This window comes from Lactuca serriola, chromosome 4, assembly GCF_051521515.1.
Source record: "Lactuca serriola cultivar US96UC23 chromosome 4, Lser_US96UC23_V15, whole genome shotgun sequence".
NCBI classification, from domain to species: Eukaryota; Viridiplantae; Streptophyta; class Magnoliopsida; order Asterales; family Asteraceae; genus Lactuca; species Lactuca serriola.
The window spans coordinates 207,507,712-207,524,350 of NC_136411.1; the positions used below are offsets into that span (position 1 = coordinate 207,507,712).

The window sequence follows — 16,639 nt, forward strand, 5'->3', positions numbered from 1 at the left end:
TCCTTGGGATTGTGCTCTGACATTATTACTATTTACGATTTGGATTTTCAGACATTATAAATAGTTTTATGAGATGTTATGATTTTACAATGTTTTTCCTCTGAATGTTTTAATTAAAGTAATTTATAAAAATGAAATTTTTGGGCGTGAAAATTGGGTTGTTACAGTATAAAGGTGACACTTAGCCATTTTTGTCATTTTTAACCATTTTCAAGACCAAAACTCATTCTCTCTCAAGTATCATCACTAGATCTTCAACTTAGTAAGTGTTTCTTCCTTGATTAGTTAACAAACTTCATTATCTAGTGTATGTGTATGATTTCATCCGTGAAATCTCTTCATATGATAGATGATCAAGTGTTCTTCATTTCACCAAGAACACCAAGTACACACACTAGTGTTCTTGAGCCCTAAGCACCCTTTCAAGCTTCTACACTGTAAGTACTCATGTCTTAGCTTGTTATATGCTTAAATCAACTAGATTACACTTAGAAATCATCAAGAAATCATGATCAAAAGGGAGTTTACGGCCAAGGAACCTCCTTGGGCCGTAAACTCTGTTTTAGGGTCATTATATGTTAAATAAGATCCGTGTGTGCTCAAGTCCTCACTTGACACTTAGCATCCTTTACCGATCTTACATTCGCATCACTCACTTTCGGTGAGTTTATACCCCTTAAACTTATCTTTTAAATGATTTTAAATGCTTTTATGGGGGGAATACAAGTAGAAAACATGCTAGTTATAAGATCAATCACATGTGATTTATAACTGTGTTTCAAACAAGGATTTCATATAATTCAAGCTGTGTTTCAAAACAAACTACTTTTAAATCGTTTTATAAACTGACATCAAGTCATTATTTATTTATTGTTCCAAACTCTTTAAATGTATTACAAAACCTCTTTTTAACTTATATATATTGTCAAAAGCATGTCTATACATGTATAGTTATATACATAATGTTTGAAGGACTTAGGACTGCTAGCTCGCTTTATTTCGTTTTCCTTGTTTGGATGTGGACTTAGGGTATCGGTCAGTTTTCCGAAGGTCGTCTAAATATTAGATATATCTTATGTATACATATGTGGACATAAAAGTTCTATTCAATCGGTTCAGTATCTTTGGGTAGCAAAGGTATACATTCATCTATTCATATACATAACTTACTAGTAAACTATAATAGGTATAGTTTAGGAGAATACTATCATATACAAATACTATAACAAAGAATATTATAACAGAGGATATTATAACATAGAATACTATAATAGAGAATACTATACAAAGGGTACTATACATAGAATACTATTGCTATAACAAGTATACTATAACAAGATTCAGAGATAACATAATGTGAGATACTACTTCATGACACAACGACCATTTCGTTATGTCACGTTTTGTAACCAGAATCTCCTAGAGGGAGAGCGTGAATTTGCGTATAGATCTATACTGGATTGACTATCCTACACCTTAGTTGTTCGCTACAGTGGGACTTGCAAGTCTATGGGTGCCAAATGTCATTTCTTCCGACTTCTTTCATCGTCGTGTTATAGTCAGATTAGTATGGTAACAATCATATCACATTTTGCCTTAACTAAACCATTGGTTTTACGGTAGTTATTACTTCAGTGATTAATACAAATAATACTGCAGTACACATATGCATTTTCTCATTATATTCAAATTGTGATCTTCTCACATAAGGGTAATATAAAACTATATTTTGGTAATAGTCATACTTGGGAAAAGCTTTCACTTTTACAAAGAGACAAACATACAAAACAGTCGGGTCTTGGTAGAAGACTACTTTTTATACTAGTAGAAAATATAGGATTTTCTAGGAGTTTTCAAACATATACAAACATTTACATTGTTCAATTACAAACATTTTCATCGAACTTATACAAACATTGACACTAAATACTTATGAACTCATCAGCTTTAATGTTGATCTACGCTTTCAAAATAACTTGTATTCTCATGTCACCAGTAGACAGGTACCGATAATCAGGTTTTGAGAAGACGGAGCATCTTCAAGACTCGTCTTTTATTTTGATTATTCTTTTTGGTGTCTTCTTACTATTAAAGAACACACTTGTATGAAATTACACTATTAATGCAATGGATGATATTGTTGCTTATTTACTACTTTGCATTGTTATGATACTGTACATGACGTCCTCCGCCCCAGAACGTTTCCGCCGTCCTTAGTTTTGGGGTTTGACAGAATATAATGTAACATATGTCTAAATAAGGGGGAGTCAACTATACACTACGCTCTTTTCCCCTTCGCTAAAGTTTTTTCCCATTGGGTTTTCTTTAGCAAGGTTTTTAATGAGACAGTACTTCAAAACTGAACTCTAGATCAGAAATAGTGTCATCCAAGGGGGAGTGTTGTAAATTATTGTGAATGACACCAATAATTGGTGAATTGGTGAAAGCCATCATGTCATACTATTTACATGACATATGATAGGTAATTATTGTAGTATAAATAACATGCACTTGCAAGTTGCAAATATATGACGATACAATTTCACAAGATATAAAATATGTCATATCTTTTCTAAATCTTCTCCTCCATCAAATATCTTTATCTATGTTGTTAGTTTAGTTTGTTTTAAATTATTTTAATCACGGTTAAATTTTATAACATATTTCAATTTGTTGATTTGATTTTTACACCAATGGGCTTAAAAACATATTTTTGTGTTTTGATGTGGCTTTCCTATTGCCGCCGTAGAGAAGAAACACAAATTATATTTGTTTTTGTTTTTGGTTTTTGTATATGTGACACATGGAAAAAAAACATATAAACAAATTTATTTTTCATTTGTTGGTATCCATATTAACCAAAACATTTTTAGAAAATTAGATTAAATTTTCAAGTGTCTAACTTTATTATTGTTTTAAAACTATGTAGAACACCGTTTTTATGTAATACTTATATTTTTATAGAATGAAAAAGTTCACAACAACTTTACCTAGCACGTTCGAGCCTTTTTAAGATTACTTATGCAAATTTATTATAATAAGCATAAAGTGATGTAATTAGAGGCTTTGCAATTTAAGTAATAATAGCAATGACTATAAACTAACCAAGTTCATGCATATACTTTAAACCAACCAAGTTCTGTCAAAATTACAAAATTTGATTTATTATTTGCAATAAAAACATTCTCACATAATGTTATTTGACTTTATGACGGTTATTTTCATTGTAGTTTTAGGATTATATTCTATTATAATAAATTATAATTCTATAATGCCTACAACATTCTGTCAAAATTTATAGTTTTATTTTATATTACAATCTATTAGGTTTTATAGGTTCTACATTCTGCAAGAATTTGTAATTTTTATTTTGTCAGAATTTATTTATATAAATCCATTCATTCAGAATATTAGTATTCTAACAAAATCTATTTTATGTATTCCGCCAAAATTTATAAAACAAATCTTATCAATAATATTATTTTAGAATGAATTAGTGTTTTTGCTAGATTTTAATTTGTTTTTTTTTTCTTTTTAGGTTTTGATGAGTTTGTCATTCATGTGGAAAAAAAATATGAAGAACAAGAATATCTTATAGTAGAATGTATTCCGCCAGAATGTATAAAATGAATATTAGCAACATTATTCTTTCGTAATGAATTAGTGTTTTTTGTTGGATTTGTGATAAGAATAACTTGAAGACCTTATAAGAATGACGTGAATAATGAATTAAATATTGATCATACTCACAATTTAAGAATGTTGTTGTTTTTTAAGAATTACATTTTTTTTAGAATGTTGTTATTATTCAAGAATGTTCTTTTTGTATCACAATCATAGAATACAATTATTTGATTTATTATTAGTTCAACAATCGATTTTGTATATTGTTTCATAATATATTTTTTCATGTTTTCTTCTTATTTATGTATTCTTAAAACATATCATAAACTGTTATTAACAGAATGTCATTTTAACAGAATCGCATTTTGACATAATAAAATAAGTTATAATCAGTTATGATTACAAATTAAATTAGAATTGAAACCGAATTATTATTTTTTTTAAAAATCAAAATTATCCATTCAAATTCAAAAATTTCCTTTTTAAATATAGTTAATTATCTAAAATACCATTTTAATTAAATTTGAGTGATATTATGGTACATGATATTCCATTATAATATCATAGACCCTCAAAATCATAGTCATTCATTATTTTCATCTATTGGTCCATAATTCTCGTTACATGCACACAATAACCTAACCATATATATATATATATATATATATATATATATATATATATATATATATATATATATATATATATATATATATATATATAACCGAATGAACACAAATTCAAAAGTTTGGCAGCAAATTATTGCCCCAAACAATTCGATAGTCCAAATAGTCAAAGAAAAAAATAAAGTTTCATGACCTTAGATAGCCCTAAAAAATAGAAACCTATTATTTTCAGTCATAATGATAACTTTGGTAAAAAAAAATTACAAGTTAATCAACCTTTTAAAACTTAAAACGAGTTAAATCACCAAATAACAAAAAACCAAAATTCTAGTGATCAAGTATGAATATTTGTAAGCCATTCACAAAAATAAGAAAAATATAAGCTAAGACAGGTCGATATGGGCAACAGTGTTGGCCGTTAACACTGGAAGGCGTGCAACGACATTGTAACACAGGGATACCGCGTCGACTATGTCGTTAAGGGCGTTATGTGGTCTCCACTTGCGATGATAACGAGAGACAACGCCTCTTTTTTCAAATGTAACGTTCATATGACCGTTTGGAATGGTCAAAAGCAATTAAAAAATTACTTATTTGCTTTTCCCATATAAATACACACATATATACCCGATTTTTCTCTCTTTCTCTTATTTTATTCAAACAAATGTATACACAAAAAGTAGCCACTTTTCTCATTTAACCAAATATGGAGCAAAACCCGAACACCCTCCTCCAAACACAAACACATCCACTCTGAGTGGTTTGCACAATACGGGAGTTATATCGTATATGAACCTACTCAACACAAACTTACCACAAATACCATTTCAAGGAAACTTTTTTAATCCCAACTCACCCTAATACAATTTCCTACATCGCCTTACATGAAACAAAAAACAAAGCTTCATCAAAACCTTTTCAGTACTTTCGCTTCTATGCCACAAACAACCATACAACCACCACCCAAACAACCAACGCAAGAAACTGTTACCGAAACACAACCAGGAGGCAGTTGAAATGGGAGAGGAAAAGGGAAGGCAATCACAGAAACTGAAGAAGAACCACCACTATGGTAGACACCAAAGCAGAACTAAGCATTGGTGGTGGCGTGGTGCGGGATTTCAAAGAATCCAACTGTAGGAAATAGGGTGAGCAACGGAACAGGCTAGCCGCTTTCGGAACCAAAATCGCCTCGGAACTGTTGGTTCTGAAACCGAAACCACCTTAAGCAGTTTCAGTTCTGGTTCCTAAAGTTTTAGAACCGCCTTATGCGGTTCCGGTTCCAGTTCTCATTTTCTCGGAATCGCTACACGCTGGGTAACCGTCAGAACCGATATATATATATATATATATATATATATATATATATATATATATATATATATATATATATATATATATATATATATATATATATATATAATAAAAGTAAATTTGTTTACTTTAGGATTTAAAGAAGCATTGTATTTGTTCTCGTAAAGAATAAGTGATTTTCTTTAAGAGCCAATGCGAAATAAAAAAACAACTTAATCCATGTTAGGTGGGGATTAGATTAAAGAATAATAGATTAATAGAAATTTCGAAAAAAGAGGATGTTGTGCACAGATTGTTATTTGTACATCTCGCAATCCCACATTGTTGGGTAGATACAAAGAACATAATTATGTGAGGTTATATAAAATAAGGTTCTGTGAATCACTTTTAGCTTGAATTAGCACATTACCGTCGAGTGATATGGTAGATTAGTAAGTGGGTCTTTTAAAGATAAATAAAACACTTATTGTTTTGAATAACTAAAAAAAAGTTTTTATTGAAATCTAGGTTTTTATTAAAATATATTTTGAAAGTGCATACCCAGAATTGGAACCGGAACCGTCAGTTCCAAAATATTGAGAACCTGTATAGCCGGTTCCGGTTCCATCAAAATTAGGCAGGTACCCGCTTATGTTCATCCCTAGTAGGAAAATGATATATCTGAAGAGTTGGGTTTTGGGCAGTCGTGCTCGGAAAATTCAACACGATTTTGAAAAAACAACCATATCGCAATATGGATATGCTTAGTAGCAAGTGAACTGTGATCACTCACAAATGCACCAAGTATAATGGGATTTTCATGAGACTAAAATCGCAAAAGCCAAGTGGTGCGAATGATTTTGACGTGTTCAAAGCCGCGAGGGAACAATATCATGTCGAAATGGGACACACTTTTGAGTTTGAAAAAATATGGAAGATTGACATGAAAAATCCAAAATGGATTAAGGCGCAAACATCGTTAGAGGCACAATCAAAGAGTTATTGCCGTTCTAGTTTGTTTGATGTTTTCGACACACGAACCAACATCGACCTCAACGCCGACACGGATGACATCCCCGACGACATTGAAGAGATCCCCCCTCGCATGCAAATTGGTCGGGCGCGGCAAAGCATAATTCTTGTTTGTTTGACGTTTCCGATGCACGAACTAACATCGACCTAACGCCGAGACAGATGATATCCCGACGACATTGAATAGATCCCCCCCCCCCCGCGCACGTCGACTGGTCGGGCACAACAAAGCGAAGCGCGCTCCACTACAACATTAAAACCATAAGGTGACGACAATTTCGGATCCTATATCGACGACATGTTGTTGGTATAGAGTCGTCGGCGTAGTCATGTCGACATAGGCCAATAGAGTCGTCGGTATAGATGTCGTCGCGATAGCTTCACCTATTCTGACGACTAGTCGTCGGGATAGAGTTTGTCAATCATATTTTCGGGGTTAAAAAATAAAGTTTTATTAATTACCTATAGCGATGACAGGTCGTCGGCACACCTATAGTGACGACTTGTCGTCACCACCGGTTTAATCTATTACGATGACTAGTTGTCGCTATAGGTTTTTAACATGAGCCAATGACATACCTATAGTGATGACTTGTCGTCGGGATAGGTACTGTTTGTTTTTTCTTTTTTCAGTTTTACAGTTTTAGTACATTACCATTCCTGCATTTTTAACAAATCCAAAACACATTCCAACATATATCAATTAAAATGCATTAACTAAGTACCATTTTTCAAATTCAAGTTCAAATTGAAGTTTAGTAGTTAACTAACATTGTTCAAATCACTAAAAAAACATCAAACATCATTATCATAATCATATCCTTCTTCTTCTTCTTCTTCTTCTTCTTCTTCTTCTCCTTCTCCTTCTTCTTCCATCCTTTCGGCAACTTGTTGAGAGGTATTTGCTTATGTGTTAGAGTTGAATAGAAAGTTAGGAAATGGAGGTGGTTGGAAGCCTGGAATACATGCCGCCAATGATGCATTATATTGTTGCAAGTATTCTTGCATTTGTTGTGCATCAAATTGGGATTGAGATTGGGGTTGAGATTGGGATGATATTGAAGTGGAACATCGTTCATTTGGAATTAAACCGAAGTTGGCGGTTGGTCTCCTACCCACCCCGCGAGCATGCCCGCGTCTCGTCCCAAGGGCACGTTCTAAACATTCTTCCTCGTCTACTATTCCGCCTTCCCCAACCTCGCTTTGCATTTTCTCATATTCTTCTTGAATTCTTTCCTAAAATAAAGAAAACAATAAACATACGTTAATTAAAACAAACAACTAAACTTAAACATAATAATAATGTTCCTTAAACAAAAAACTATAATTAATAATAATAATATATTTAGACAAAAAAACCATTTCACTTATCACTTACCCAATCTTCTTGTTCTCGACTTGTACACCAACCCGAACCTTCTTTGTAGTGCATTTGTCTCCAACCCTCAATATGTTGCGGCTTCATTCCTACTTTTTCCTATAATAAGTGAAATCAATAAATATATTTATACAAATGTTAATAACACTTTTAACAAATACTATAATATTTTATTACCTCTAAATAACGTCGTTGAGCATAGGGTCTACATCCGTGAGCACTTGTGTGCGGAAGTTTCGACCTACAAATTTTATTTTTGTCCGACGTGCGTCTGTATTCATCGGTCAAAAATAACAAATCAATCATTTTGTTCCAAGCTTCGGCGGACCAATCAGTCGGTGGACATCTTCTTGCCCTTTCCACATCATGATATCCACCAACTCTATCAAAATGGTTTTTCATATCATGCTTGCGGTCTCGATAAGCTCTTTGCATGTCTGCTTGGATACCCGCTCGAAGGGGTTCCAACAAGTATGTGCCCCGGTACCTATTAATATCAAAATAAGTCTGCAAAAGGAAACACATATTTTATTAGTAAAAAAATATTTAATAAGTGTAAAATTCAATACATATAAAATTTATTGTATACTTACCTCTAGCTCGGGATATAAATCATTTTTGTAATCAATAGGAACACGACGCCAAGTATGATAATGCAACAGTACCTTTGATCCGACCAGATTTGAGATCAGTCTGACAAACATTTGACTGTTGTCCCCCAAAAATCGGTACGTCCACCCGGAGATATCAATATTCAAATCCAAAGGCTTACACTTGTTGTTTTCATACTCATCGTACAAATTTAAGTTTCTCCCTTTGCCACGCTTCTTCACATTCACATTCTTTGCTTGTGCTACATTTACATATAGAATTGAAATTTTAGAAATTTAAAACTTTAATATATCTAATACTTCAAAATTTCATGTAACTTACAAGATTGGCAACCCGATGGTACACCGCGTGCGACCCCGTGTGGTGGTCTATCCCCACCGTCTCCTCCATGTCCCCTCGCGACTTCTGCCATCTGTTTAACAAATATTATAAACATTCAGAATATATAATAAAGCTAATTATAAATAAGCAACATTTGAAAATTTAACAAATATTATAAACATTCAAAATATACAATTTCAATTTCATATGAACCTAACCACAATTTCATATGTACCTAAACAAATTTGATTTTCATACAATTTCAATTTCGTATAAACCAAAACAAACAAAGAAATATCATATACCAAACCAACAAACAATATACATATTCCAAACAAAAAACAACAATCACACATATAACAAACAAATAACATAATCACACATATATCAACACATATATCAACAAAGCAAAACAATTCTATAATCGAAAGAGGATCAATTTCAATTTTAATTTCATGAAAACTTTTGAATACATACAATTTCAATTTCAATAAAAATTACCAAAAAAAAAAAAAAAAAAAAAAAAAACTAACATGTGTTTCGTTTTCTTGCTGTGATGGATGAACTTAGCGTGTCAAAATCAATGGTGGTGGCTGGTGGTCCCTTGAAATAAACAAAATCAGAAGAAAAAAAAAACACCAAAATCATTCATCTGTTCGTTACCTACAATAACATAAGAAGAGTGGTGAAGGAGATAAGCCTAAATTCTAAACACCACCGCGATGGGGAAGCTTTAGGCGGTGTGGCCTTTACTCTCAAACTCAAACATGGTTAATGGAAGAAAGTGCAAATTACCGCAAATTCATTAGTTTCATGCAACTTTGCAACAAGTTTTTTCAAGCCTTTGACATCTTGTACAAGCTTTAATAGTGTTGTTTCAACCGGAGGTACCAAGACGGAAAGCATCACCGATGAAAAGTTCTAAACACAAAAAAAAACTCAAATTGAGAGTGAAAATCATTACCACACAGCAATAACAAAAGAAACAGGAGTAGAAAACAACTTACCTGGGTTGATCGCCGGTTATTGGAGCTGGAATCGTAGTTTCCTCGGAGAGAAATTGATATGGCTGCATCGCTGTGCAAATGAGCTCTGTCTGCGTATTGTTTAGGGTAAACCCCTATGCCGACGACATTGCATCGGAATAGGGTCTGTTAAACGATATCGTTTCACCTTTTGCTGAGACAAAAAAAATAATTAAAAATTAAATACCTGTGACGACGACATGTCGTCGGGATAGCCCTTTCATGCGGATCGCCATGTGTCATAGCGACGACTAGTCGTTGGTATAGCATAAAAAAACTACGTCGTTTTGATTTTCTTGCACATGAAATAAAAATAAATGGAAAATATATGTTTTTATACCTATACCGACTACATGTCGTCGGCATGGATTTTCAGGATACCGTGCATTTTTTTGTCATTCCCGCCATACTTGTCCCGACAACAAGTCGTCGGAACAGAGGTTCGGGTCAAATTAATTTAGTCAAAGTTTTGAAAAGCTGTGGCGACAACTAGTCGTCGGTATAGGTGTACTTGTGGCGACGACACATGTCGTCGGGATAAGTGTCGTCGCCATAGGATGTTATTGTTGTAGTGCTCAACAACACGCAGACGAAGCCGAAAGAAGGGAACAAGAGTCGGTGAAAATGAAAACAAAGTTCGACAATTACAATCTATCGCACAACAAAAGGCTGATGTGCAACGTGAACACTTGAAGTTTCTTTGTAAGCAAGAGGCACTACTACAAAACAACAAATAGGATACAGTTAAAAGGGACTATAGAATACGGTTTTGCATCCATATTCTATGAGGAGGGTATCCTATTATAGAAAGTAAAAGGGTACGGTGGAACAACCGTATTCTATATGTCTTAGAGTACAGATATTTTTAAGAAACCGTACTCTTGATCTTTACTCTACACACTTCTTTTAACTTGTCCCTTGTTTCACTATGCATCAATATACAAAACAATGGTTGCTTATGTCATTGTCATATGGTTCTCGATGGTAACCAGGAACTCATAAAAGCAATTTTCAAATGGCATTTGAATGTCAATCACCAAAAAGAAAGAAATTGATCGTAATTAACAACAATAAGTGTACATTAATAATATAATTATTAAATTCCAAACACCAATGTAATCAAAGATTCAAAGTTGGTACAGAATTAAACCAAATTTGTAAAGGTACTAAAAAAATAGACTGGATTTCACTAAGCATAGAAAGAATGTTTGTCTATTCTAGAAGGCTATCACATCTCCCATCTCTTTCTCATATCGTTTCCATTGCTCCCAGTGTATCACCTGTAACAAAAATTTATATTTTCATAGATTAATACATGTCCTCATCGCTGCAAGAATTTTTGTATTTTCTTTCTTATTAAACAGGTCCTAAATGACTTTGTAATACTATGATAAGAGCCTTGAGAAACATCCATAATAGTTTATATCCTGAAGGGTAACACCAGATTTTGATTTCTATCCTTGCAATCATGTTAACCGATTGCAATTAGCATACTATCAAATCGTATGAGTGAATCAAAAATATTTTATATTTAGCAAACAAACCTCACAAGGGGTGAATTTGACATTGTGATTAGCCGCTTCTATTGTTGAGGGATACTAGATTACATTCAAATGTTGGTTGTGTGCTTTTAGACCCAAACTTTATCTGCATGCAAACAAAAGGGCAAGCAACTAAAACAACTTATAAGAAAACATGAAAAAATGTTGAAAAACTTCATATGCAGGAGCATAAGTACCAACGCTAATGATGTTTTAATGTATTGAATACATTATATATATAAATCATTAAAATTTATGATGTTTTAATGTATTGAATACATTATATATATAAATCATTTCTAATGAATACATTACATATATATTACCTTAAATATTAAATACGGAATATTAATTTAATAAAATGAAAATTACAAATGGAAAATAGAAAATTTAAAAATTCTTGAAAATATCATGTGCCCAAATGAATAAGAAAATGAAATTTATAAAACCTTCATTTATTAAAATAGATATATATATATATGATTTGTTTTCTTCTCTATGAATTATTTAATCCATATAAAAAGGGTAAACGTTATCGGCCTATCTTTTCTTCAACAACCTTATTTACTAACCTAAATACCAAAATAAACGTTATTTATTAAAAAAAGATAACGATTAAAAACTATAAAAAATCGATGTATTTTAAAAGTTTTTGTTTATGTATTTAATTTTCAAATGTAATTTATATATTTATTTTTAAATGCCATGACAATTTTTTTAAAAAGTTTTAAATTAATTGTTATTGTAAATAAAAGATTGAAAACTTTGGATTTATATTAATTAATATTTAAAAAAAAAATTTGGTAAGTAACAACTCACCACACCCTATTCAAAGGTAAATTGTGGCAAACATGATCAAAGCTTACGTAATGACTATGCGACACTTTTTTCATAAGTAAAAATGTTACAACTCCCTTTAGCCATAAGTTTGTCGGTGTGGTCTCGGCAAGCACCTCGCTACCTCGGCGAACAGCAGAGTCCTCGGCATGCCGAGCACGGCTCAGCAACTCGGTAGATTTGTGCCGATGAGAGAGGGTGTATATATGAAATGTGCCGGTCAACAAAAATTGAAGAAACTTCCTATGTAGTTCAAAATGACGGAGAAGACAACACATTTTTTCCAGATTTGACATAAAAGGTCTCTAGGGTTTGGTCTACTAACAAAAAGTACCCTATCTTAAATTCTCTATAGTTTTTGAAATTACAAAATGAACCCTTGACTTATAAATCTTAATTATTATTCTAGTTAAATGTAATTTTAGTTTTTTTTTTCTAAAATCGTATGTTTGAAATGATTATTTTTTTTAAATTAATTAATTTTAAAAAAATAACATAACAAATGTGGCAACCCATACCATGAAAATAACAAAAATTTAAAGGAGTATCATAAAGCTGACGTGATGAGTATGACACCATACCCACTAGCCTTAATCTTGTAACACCATGTTTAGCATGATATGTAAGGTCACAACTTTAAAATATGATAACACCTTTTAACTAATTCTCCACACGGACAGGTGACAGATATAATGAAAAATAATTTTTTTTGATTATACCAGGAAATATTTTTTTGGGTACTTAATAGTAAACATCTAGGTTTGTAGTTATACTCTCGATGGGCTTCGTAGTGGTATTTAATTATTACAAGGGCCAGTATCAGTGGGCATATGTTGATCCAAATTAATAACGGTGTTTAAATTATTGGGAGATGTAGAAAGGCGTCTCGAATCTCGAAATTCTACACAATCGTTAGCCTCTTCAACGTGATTGTCATCGGTGACCTCAAACACCATCGTTGTCTAGTTCCCCCGACTCTCTGCTGATCTCCGACACCTTCCGAATTTCCTTCCACCGGTGAAGGTATTTTATCTTCAACTTCAATTTAGCCTCATTCTTCATGGTCGTCTTTTTCAGCCTCATCATATCAGACACTCTGATTCTATTTCCGAGTGCGAATGGTCATCAGGAGGCTCCATTGTTTTTCTTTCTCCTTAATCAAGATCATGAATCTATGACCTCCATTGACTGAATGCTTCGGTTCGGGTGGCCAGAATCCTGCCGATCCTATCGCTAATTGTCGCCATGCTAGTGTCTGTATCTTACTATTGATTATATTTATATATTTCAGTTACTTTGATTGTACGTTTTATAGTTACTTAATACTATTATCTTATCTATGGCAATGGCTATTAAAGAAGCTCCATATTTCAAGTTTTTCCTGCATCAATCTATCAATCTACTTCAACTCTCGACATTCTCAGTACTCCGAAGACATGTCGACGGACCTCAATATTCCCAACCAAAATACATGCTCCCACTCCACATCCATTAATGGCGAAAACCCAATCTCAAACGAACAAGAACACGTCCACAACAAGCTCAATGGAAAGGTAAACGACATTGTTGCAACTCTACCAAAAGGCAAAGGTTGGAGGGGACCTGAAATCTTTCTACACAAAGGTTTCTGGTTGCCCCAAACAGCTATCACGAGCTTATTAATGATCCACGAATACTTCCATCCAAAGCCCACCGACATCTTCCTCGCAGCTTTCATGAAGTGTGGAACCACCTGGCTTAGAGCTCTCATGTTCGCCACCGCCAACCGCCACCGTTACAAGATCTCCGATCATCCTCTTCATCACACCGGACCCCACGGTGTCTTCCCTTCCCTCGACGCTCAAATCTTTCTTGAGTATCCTGTAAGTAAGTTCGACAATCTCCCTTCCCCTCGACTGTTTGCTACACACTTCGCTCATAACTTGTTACCGACCTCGATGACATCATCATCGTCGACATGCAAGTTTGTGTACGTGTGTAGGGATCCAAAAGATGCACTCATTTCCAAGTGGCATTTCATGAGCAAAATCAGGTCGAAGGAACTCACACCCATTTCGTTTAATGAAGCTTACGAGCTCTTTTGCAATGGAATCTCCGAATACGGACCTTTTTGGGACCATGTGTTGGGGTACTGGAAAGCAAGCCAGGAATCGCCAGAGAAGATCTTGTTCTTGAAGTATGAGGATATGAAGAGGGAACCATCTGTCGAGATGAAGAAGTTGGCGGCGTTTATGGGAATGCCATTTACTGCTCAGGAGGAGGAGGCAGGAGTGGTGGAAGAGATTGTGAAGCTGTGTAGTTTTGAGAATTTGAGTAACTTTGCGGTGAATAAGGACGGTGTTCAGCAGTTTAGGGCGCCGGTGGTGGTGGAGAATCGGAATTTTTTCAGGAAAGGAAAGGTGGGAGATTGGGAAAATTACTTGACAGAGGAGATGAGAGACCGGATTGATTCTATCACTGAAACCAGATTGAGGGGTTCAGGGTTGGCACTTGGTCTCATGCACAAAGCTTAATCATATTATTTAAAGCGTGTTTTATTTCGTCATATTTCTCATATTTCTGTTTCAACTTTCACACCCCGCTCCGAGTTCAACTTAAAGAGAGAAAACAAAGGAAATGAAAGGAAAGCAAGAGAGAATGGTGCTTCCGAGTTTCATTAAAAGAAGGAAGTGGAGGAAATGGAAGGAAAACTTTCCCTCCTACCTTTCCTCCCGATTTGGGAGGATTTGAAAAGAAAAAACAAAATGTTTACTTTTCTTTCCATTTCTTTATAATTTCTTTTTCCTTTTTTTTTTCTCTTCTTTTTTCTCCTTACTTTATTTTATCTTCTGTTCTTTTCTTTGTTATAACTCGGGAGCGGGGTGTCAAAGTACGCATTTTACACATTAACATTTAGAAATGCGTACTTTGACACCCCGCTCCCGAGTTATAACAAAGAAAAGAAGAGAAGATAAAATAAAATAAGGAGAAAAAAGAAGAGAAAAAAAAAAGAAAAAGAAATTATCATTTGTGCTTCCGAATCGGAGAGAAATGAAAAGAAAGGTATATATATATATATATATATATATATATATATATATATATATATATATATATATATATATATATATATATATATATATATATATATATATATATAGGATTATGTTCTATGTAAAATAAATAACTAGGACATCAAATTAGGAATCAATAAGTAACAAACACATGTTTATTTTTTTTATCCATAAGTAATGTATATTAGAAGTTATTTAAATTACAAAAGTTATGGATGGGTCAAATTAGGAATCAATAACTATTAATTTTGTTTTTCTATATTGATTAATTTATTAAAACCATGAAACCAAGAATCAAAAATTGACTCTCTTTTACGCATCGACTTTAGCCTTGAAATTCATCTCAATTCATTCCAACCAATTTTGACGTAATCCATTCTCTTCAACTAATTTTCGTTGAACCACAATTAAATCCAATCTGCTGTTCATTAGATTAATAGACCACCATCCATATATCAAATCACGTCGATTAGTCAACCACCTTTGATATATCAAATAAACTATTATCGATTAATCGGCCACCATTAAAGCATCAATATATCAAATCTCAAGAATTGAAACAAAATTTCGTGTACATTTGTAGTTCTTCATCTATAGTCCCAAAAATCACAATCTTCTCATTAACAAACAAAATTTCATGTACATCTGTAGTTCTTCATTTTAAAAAAAAATCACAATATTCACATTAACAAGTAAATTGATCAAAAAGAATATCACAATTAAATTGATTTAATATCAATAGCACATGAGTAGAAGAACATATCGAGATCCAGAAAATAAAGACGACGAGGATTTGCGAATCAATCAACATGAGAAATGATCGACGAACAAACCGTCTAAATTTTGAAACAAAACCGAAATGATATCCTAAAATTCATTTGTCAACTGAGGATTTGGAAAGTAACTAGGAAAAGAACATAATCACATATGATGAACAATTGAGAGCAGTGTTTCTTCAAATTAATCGATGAACAACGAGCATGAATTTTCTTTGGCGGTCAATTTCAATTTCATTGAAGGAAGGGAATTTTTTGGCCGAAGGGAGAAGCGAAGCGAGGCCCAAATATTTCGAGGGAGGAGTTATCTTGTATATATTAGTGGCACATTGATTATGATATGGTGAAAATGTAATTTTAACCAAATTATAAGTACGATTTCAGTAAATTACTTCAACGTGATGTCTAATTAATGTTTTGGTCTAAGCTTTCAATGTAATAGGTTCTTTTGAGTCAATATGCATGTTTTGGTAGTTTCTGAGTAGTTTACGGTCTGCTAGGAGTTTACGGCCGTAAACCCA

At 33.2% G+C, this 16,639-nt stretch overlaps 1 pseudogene; it reads left to right on the forward strand.

The window, feature by feature from the left end:
• The first annotated feature begins 13,257 nt into the window (after nucleotides 1–13,257).
• On the forward strand, nucleotides 13,258–15,080 carry LOC145100521 (cytosolic sulfotransferase 5 pseudogene; annotated as a pseudogene).
• The last annotated feature ends 1,559 nt before the right edge of the window (nucleotides 15,081–16,639 follow it).